Here is an 8,224-nt window from a genome sequence, read left to right as displayed (position 1 = left end):
ATTTGAAGAGACGCTCTCTAGCTTAGCCTTAATTGATGACATCTTCTTCCCCAAGTTTGAGATTTGGGAGGACAAATTGTTAATGGCGTTGAGATGGTCAATCGAGTAGACCGTTGAGCCACTTTTGCTTATAGACTCTCTTTCTCTCTTGCCAATCCATGTAGTGACGAACTACATCTTTTTTGATATCAACAACTTCTTCCTCGTTCTTGTTCATTATCGGGCCTCTGGCTCCGACATTAAGACATGACTTTCCTTTGGGACTCAGTCGTCCATAAAATATTTGTATGATTTGGTAGGTCGGGATTCCATGGTGAGGACATTCTCTTTGATATTCCTTGTATCTTTCCCAAGCCTCATACAAACTCTCGCTAGCTTTTTGCTTGAAACTTTGGATTAGAGTTCTTGCCTCAGCGGTCTTCTTTTGAGGGTAAAAGTGAGAAAGAAACTCTTTGGCGATCTCATCCCAAGTTCTCAAAAAATTAGGCTTCACTTCTTTATATAGCCACTCCAAAGCTTGTCCGATTAAAGAGAACGTGAATAGCTTAAACCTTATGAATTCTTAAGAAACCCTTTGACCTTGATTGTGATGCAATATTTTTCAAATTCTTTGAGATGATTTAGTGGGCTTTCGTGCTTAGCACCACTAAATTGCCTTCTTTCAGTCCTCGTTATCATCATCGGCCTTATCTTAAAGTCATTAGCCGGTGTTGTTGGCGGAGCAATACCACTCTCGAATCTATAGGCATCGAGAGTTCCCAACTCCTTCAAACCAACCCTTGTTACCTCCCCCGTGCTTCCTTGTTCTTCTTCTTGAAATTCTTTTCCGCTTGAAAAGCTAGAACTCAAGTATAGTCTAGCAACTCTTATCCTTGCGATTGTTCTCTCAATCTCCGGATCAAAAGGTACTAAAGTCTTTCCTCTTGTCCTATGCATACAATCTCAAAGAAGCAATTAGTAGCACGGCTACAAGTGTAGCCTAAAAGAGAAAAATCTTTTTATATTTTTGAAGAAATGAAATAGACTCGACAACAATAGCAAATAACGACGCCATTCCCCGGCAACGGTGCCATTTTGACGGAGGGTGGATTCTAGGTCGTTGAAACTAAAATTCCTCCAATCAAAATAAATTTATAACCAAACCTACACCTAGTAATAGGGCAAGTTCAAGTTGAACCACTAGGAATAGTGGGGAGTTTGCTACAGCCAATGTCAAGCTATTTCGAAAGGTAAGATGGCAGTGTAGGTTATCTAATTAAACTAATCAAACCAAGTAAATCAATATATCAAGACACTAGGGATTTAGGATCCACATATACTTGCAATGGACACACACTAATCGGGTTCGAGATTGATTATTCGAGTATTGTGAGTGAAGATAGATAATGCAATCAAAAGAGCTCGACAAGCTATCTTTTAGAGGTCTAGCTAGCGCCAACTACGAAAGACTCTAACTAGGAACGTCACTAACCAAGCTCGATCGACAAATGTGAGCTACAAATCAATGGTCTGTATCAATGTAGGCACACAATGCAATCTAGTATGACAATTAAAGTTAGCTACTCTTTAACTAATCACATACATACACAAAATTAATCAACCAATTTAATCACAATGCTAAAAAAAAAAAAAAAAAAAAAAAAAAAAAAAAAAAACAATTAGCTATGATCCATCAATCAAACATGCTTCACCATATCCTTAGCAAGTAAACTACTCACAATCATGGAACAAATCAAGATCAAAACTAAGCAACTCAACAAACTCATCATCATCATTTCAATCAAACAAATTCAATCAACTACTCAATAAACTTATACAAGCAACAAAACAATTGAAATCAAAAGCTAAAGATTACATTAAAGTAAAAGAAATCCTTACAAAATTTGATGAAATTAAAGGAAATGTGCTTAGAATCAATCATCAATCATCAACCATGAGTTTCTCTCTCTAAAACTTCTCTAATGAATTATCTAATGAAAAATTATCCAACGGATTCTCTCTCTAAAAATAGAAGAAAAATCTATATATAGTAAAGCTAACAAAGAGAAGTTAATTATATCGTCCAAAATAGACCCGTACAGGCGCGACCTTCTTCAAGAAGATGCGCGGCCACGCAAAAGAGGGTATGGAATAGGAAGCAACAGGCACGGCTGCGCTAGAGCATCGCGCGCCTGCGCAACCACACTGTGCGACTGCATCATTGTCACGCCTGCCCGCGCCTAGGATTAGGGCAGCTCTCTTCCCCTTCAACTTGACGCTCCTCGTGCGCTCCTCTTGGTGTGCTTGATGAACACAGAACATGGCAGATTCCAAACACCTTAACGATGGGTTCAACACCAAAATTGGTGCCCTCACGGCTTGAATGCACGGCCTAAGGAAACTTGGAACTTGTACATCTCCATTCTTGGGCTTCAAATGGAAGACACTAAGCATCCCAATCAATGCAAAACCCGGGAAGAAACCTCGGGAATCCAAATGAGAACAAATCAATAAGGTTTGGTTAAAAGGACCTTTTCTCTTTAGCTTAATTTCAATTCATTTCAATTCAGTTCTGCTCCGTTATAAAACGGTTTAGTTTAGTTAAGTTCAACTCTTAATTTCTTTCTCTCATAAATTATTCAGTTTCAGCTCTAATCAGTTCAGCTTTGCTCAGTAAATCAGAACATGCCCTAAATAATTAAATTTCTTACATTTTAATTCCTATATTATGTAGAAAGTTTACATTCCTTGAAATTTCTAATTCCCAAGGAATTTAAACTTTCTGTTTTTTCACACTTTTTTTGCTTATTAAACAACATACATACTAGGAAATTTGAGTGCACATGAAAAGTTGATACCCCTCAACCAAATAATACCCTTTTATTTAAAAGGGATAACTAAATGATACCTAATTATAGTTGTTTGCGGAAATTTGTAATTGTGGGTTTAAAAATCAAGGAAAAAAATTTAAAGCTGAATGACTATTATGGACTAGTAACTTTATTTGACTATTGAGTAATATAGTTTTCGAAACAACATGAAGCCATAAAAAGAACAATGCGAAAGGAAACCACAAACTCTTAAGGCAACAAAGCGCGCAAGCCAGGTTACAAAACTAAAGTAAACTACAAATGAATAAAACTGACAGAAAATCTATCTCGGTGCATAAACCAAGAATAACTCCTGGTATATAAATTTACACTAATTCCTAACCGTCAAATTTGTGTAATTTTGTGACCTTATGGTAAATCAAGTCAGGCTGCTTATCATACTACAGAAGGAAGGTTGCATATCCCATCTCTGACTTTCTGATAAATTAATGGCTGCATTTTTTTCCTGTACAGATCTCCAAAACCATATAAAAACCTGCTCATTTACAGTAACAAGATGAGAATCAAAACTAGAATATTGAAGATTACAGAACTGATAAATTAGTACTCTTACACTAAGTTTGAATTTAACGAACTTTCTTCACACGCTTGGATGGTCGAACATAATCCTTTTTTGAATCTTCAAATGTCTTGATTTCTTTATATGTCTGTGTTTTCAGGGTTGTTAAAAAATTTGAAAGAGAACAAAGGAGACAAAAATGCACAGCCCAAGAGTACTAAAATGAACTACCAGCATCATTTTCTCAGTTTATACAAACAAACAAGAGCTTTGTTTTGTTTCAGATTACTAGCTATATTAAATATAGGAAAACTTTTGTATACACCCGGTTTTCAGTAATTTACTGTACATCGGGTACACTTTTGTCAGATTTAGTGTCACTTTTGTCAAAGTTAGTGTCACTTTTGTCAAATTTATCAATAAAGTATAAATAACTATTATATATGTCACGGTAACTTTTGTGCGTTTTAGTGTAACTTTTGCACATTTTATTGTCACTTTATAACGGATGTTCAGTAATTTACTGAACATCCGTTTTATTTAAATGTTTGTGTTAAGTATATATGACAGGACGAATACTATGGCAGAGTATACATAATAACTCATTCAACAGTACCAAGGGCAATAACTATTAACTAGCAACCTTGTATAATGAAGAACAATATTTCTACAACTTGGAAATAAAGAAGAAGAAAAAATTGAAGACTAATGCACCTCAAAGCTTGATCAGCTTCAACATAAAAGCAGGCAACTTCTATATTTATATTCTCCGATTCAATCTTAAATCACCAGCAGACATACATGAAAACACCATCTAACTTTCCAAAAAATAATCATAAACATGTGGTCTAATCTAGATGCCAAAACACATGATACACTATAATAGGTGATTGCAATTCAAAAAAATAAAAGTAGCGACTTTAGCAAATTCCTCAGACTTCAAAATTCTCTTGGGTCAGATAAGCACACAAAGGAAACACAACCCTTAATTCTTTTTCTGTTCACACCGACTTTCAACATTCAATCCCCACACATGTCATTCATAATTTGCCTTTTAATGGCCAAAAATTTACCCATCAATTTCTAGCTATATCTTGCAGACATCAATAGTTAATAATCAAGTGTGGTCCAATTCCAAGCATAAAAGTATTGTATTGAACCAACATCATATTCAATTCATCGCAATGTTTTTCAGTCATCTATGGTCTTATCTATCGGCAGAGAGGGTGGTGCTGGTAAAAGGGATAAGGGAGTTCAAATTTAATAAGTACATTATAGCTTACTTCTTGCATAGATTCCATTCTGCTGAAGCAGCCATTCCTCATTAGGTAGGAGAAATTTTAGAAAATGAACAAGAGTTTCTAATTTTTTTTTAAACATAAAAATGACACATCGACATTCTACAAAGTGTTTGGATTCAAAAATCGCACAACTGGCTAAATCAACGTGCAAGGGCCATTAGAATTATGTATAAAAAGACAGAAGTACTAGTGATGATTATAAATTAACTTTTAAGAGATAAAAAAAAAAAGATAGATGAAGTTTCACAAGATAAGATTGGGGAAAAAGAAAGAAAACTACCATAAACCACAGTAGTGCTGTTAAGCAAAAATCAGAGATAAAGTATAAAAAGACAGAAGTATTAGTTTGCATAAAAGGTTGATGCTTTTAACATGATGATGCAGTTAATAGTATTCTGAAGCTGTTATTGATTAGCAATGTACTTTGATACATACTCAGTATAAGGCTGTACCCATCTATAATCAATAGGTTTGATACATACTCAGTGATTGGTAAGGAAAATATACGGCAAAACAGATTCAGTTTCTTCATGAGACAAAATGTAAAAATACAGAAAATCCCACATAGAAAAAAGATTTCGCAATAGGGACACGTGAATTCGTTAAGGTTACCTCTTCCCATCTTCGCTGAAGTTCAAGAAGCTCTTGACAGTAATCGAGGCACTCAGCATGGTAAGCTGCAGCCAAGTCTTTAATCAAAGCTTTCCGTCTGATGATACCAATCACTTTGCAGATGCAAAACAAGTACCCAAAGGAAAAAGGAGATAAGATTTAGATAACATCAGTACTAACATTCAAGAATAGTAAATGAAAACGTGTGTCGAAACCCTAAATCATTATGCCAAAGATGAACAAAAATCATACAAATAGATTAGACCTCTATTGCCTGCGCACCAAACAGCCAAAGAAAAGAAATCATAGACAGGAAACACGTTGGCACATCCGAACCAAAACAAATTGGGAAATTGTACATAGTGGCCTCTAAGATATGGAAATTCTATTTGGTGAATTTTTTTTTTTTGCCCTTAATAGTTTCTAGTGACCCTCTAGATTTGATTAACTCTATGTAGTGTGCAAATTTTCAGTAAAATGGCTAACCCATTGGTTAATGATTAATTTTTGAACCTAAATAAAGTAAATTACCAACTTACCCTTTAGTTAATTAACACCAAACCACACTACCACCATCATTGACCCCACAACCATCCATCAGTTTGCCGTTAACCCCACAGTACACACACCCGCCACAACCACCCCAAAAAACCAGCGAGTTCCACCACCGAAATCCACCCCTTCATCCAAAATCAACTTCATTCACAGCCCAAAAAAACCCACCTACCTAGCCTAGCCACGAAACACAGCCACCTCCACCAATCACGAAAACCCACCCATCTCCATCAACTAAATTCCCCCCTCCTCCAGATCCAAGCTCACCAACCAAAAACCCACCACAGCCACCTAAATCATTCTTCCCCTTTTCCCCAAATTCACTCACACCGCTTCGAAAATCTACCCCCACCACTCTAAAACCCTAGACCCGCCATCACAAAAATCTCGCCCCGCCTTGAAAACCCAGACCTACAACCCCATCCTCACGCTAAATCCCCAAAACCCAACTAAATCGTAGTGATTGTATCGTGGCAGCAGCTAGGTTGAGCAAGGGAATGCGTGTTGTGTATGATGCTTGGTGGATGTTGCTTGGTGCTCCGTTGGGTGCGAGAAGCTAAGGGCTGCCGGGGAAAGGGGTTAGTTTTGGGTGGAGGGTGGTGGTGTGGGTTAGTAATTAATCAAGAATGTAGGTTAGTAATTTAGGTATTAAGGTTAAAAATGAAACCAAAATCAGAAATGGTTAGTCATTTAATGAAAAAAGGTCACTTCAAAGATTTATACCATTCTATAAGATCACTATAGAATATGGGAAAAAAAAAAAATCCACCAAATAGAATTCCCAAACAAATTTTTAGAAACAAATCATGTTCCCTAGATATTCAACAAGGTGCAACAACAATACAAAGCTGTCTAAATATACGAACGGCTACTACACATACTTAAACACAGAAGATCGGTATAAGAATTTATACAATAGCCTCGTTAGTGTTTTGGATCATTAGTTCAAATTAAACAATCAACATGACAATCAATTCCGGATAGCAGGAGCATTATCATTATCCGGTCAGAGCGAGCAACATATAAGTCATTATATCCAATAAACTTGAAGCCATTATAAACAGAAACTTGTACATCCAAGACCCGTCCTTTGAGTGATTATAAATGCTTGAATTATAAACTCAATTTCACTAACTGTAAACTTGAATATCAGCAAACATTCCTTAACATATTTACTATGGAGAACTACTATTATTTCACACACACACATATATATAAAATCGGAATAAAAATCACCGAAGTAATAACACGCATTCAGAAAGTGTTGAAACAAGAAATCGATAATGCTTTAAGGAAATTGACCAAGGAAAAAGGAAAAATAGTACATGAATTAGAAATTTAGCAAAAATTAATTAGATGAGAGAGAAGATACTTCGACTTGGGTCGAACTCGGGAACAGGGGTTGAAGGACATGATTGGGGTTGTAAAGATTCGGGTAGCTGAGGCTGCGGTTGCGGCGACGGCTGAGACGGAAGCTGCAGCGAAGGCTGCGGCGATGGTTGAGACGGCGGCTGCAGCGATGGTTGAGACGGCGGCTGCAGCGGTGAAGCTGATGAATGTTCTTCAGGCATTGTATGAGGGCAAAGGTTCCAACGTGATTTACCCCAAAATTAATTTTAATAAAGAACGAAATTGTTTTGCGCCTGCTATAAGTAAACAACTAAACATAACCTATGCGCTGGTGCGACCGTGCGAGTGTGCGACACACTATATTGGTCTATTGGAGTAAGACTATAAGAAAGATAATACGTAGTAGTAAAAATAGTAAGAAGGAAGAAAAAAACAAAAAAAAAAAAAAAAAACTTTTTTCCAACTCTGCTAAGTGGCACTTTGGTTTTACAAAATTTAATGTAGTATCATTTTTGGTTTTATGGCTAGCTTTTATGATAAAATGGTTAACCTAAGGTTTTTAATTTAAAAATTAATTACAATTCTAAAATAATAAAATTTAAAAAAAATAAAGAAAAGAAAAAAAAAAAAAAAAAAAAAAAAAAAAAACCAGCCCCAACCCATGACCACCCTCCCCACCACCATCCACAACCCCAACTAAAACCCCCACACACCGTCGATGCCCGGAAACCCTTTTCCCGAGTCGACACCGTCGAATTTTTCCCCCTACCCACTTAACCCACCTCCTGAAAACCCCATATCCCCAACCCGAAACCCCCAAATCCTCAACCCGAAACCCCTAAAAAAACCACTCCCACCACTTTAAACCCCGAATCAGGCCCTCTCCACCCTTGAAACTCCGTCGCCCAGGGTTGGTCGTATGGGAGCCGACAGGGGTAGCGGCGAGCTTATGGGTGTCCATTATTCGGATAAAAATCGAAATACAATCTAATCCAAACCGAATTATTAATTCGGATCGGAGCCAAACTTTAAATCGA

General features: G+C 36.8%; 1 long non-coding RNA gene and 1 other non-coding gene across 3 annotated transcripts; one reads left to right on the top strand and one right to left on the bottom strand.

Moving 5' to 3' along the window:
* Positions 1-305: 305 nt before the first annotated feature.
* On the top strand, positions 306-411 carry LOC145637451 (small nucleolar RNA R71). Its single transcript, XR_014114234.1, has one exon. It is a non-coding gene; the product is annotated as a small nucleolar RNA R71 (small nucleolar RNA).
* A 2,550-nt stretch (positions 412-2,961) lies between these two features.
* On the bottom strand, positions 2,962-8,023 carry LOC145634889 (uncharacterized). 2 transcript variants are annotated; one of them, XR_014113673.1, is made up of 4 exons: positions 7,210-8,023; positions 5,283-5,395; positions 3,424-3,517; positions 2,962-3,345 (listed from the first exon to the last, which is right to left on the bottom strand). It is a non-coding gene; the product is annotated as an uncharacterized LOC145634889 (long non-coding RNA). The 2 variants fall into 2 exon arrangements; XR_014113672.1 differs by lacking the exon at positions 2,962-3,345 and having other exon boundaries at positions 3,420-3,517; positions 7,210-8,013.
* Between the last annotated feature and the right edge of the window lie 201 nt (positions 8,024-8,224).

This window comes from Chenopodium album, chromosome 6, assembly GCF_948465745.1.
Source record: "Chenopodium album chromosome 6, dcCheAlbu1.1, whole genome shotgun sequence".
NCBI classification, from domain to species: domain Eukaryota; kingdom Viridiplantae; phylum Streptophyta; class Magnoliopsida; order Caryophyllales; family Amaranthaceae; genus Chenopodium; species Chenopodium album.
The sequence above is the reverse complement of the archived record's forward strand: the minus strand, read 5'-3'. Positions and strand labels throughout refer to the sequence as shown.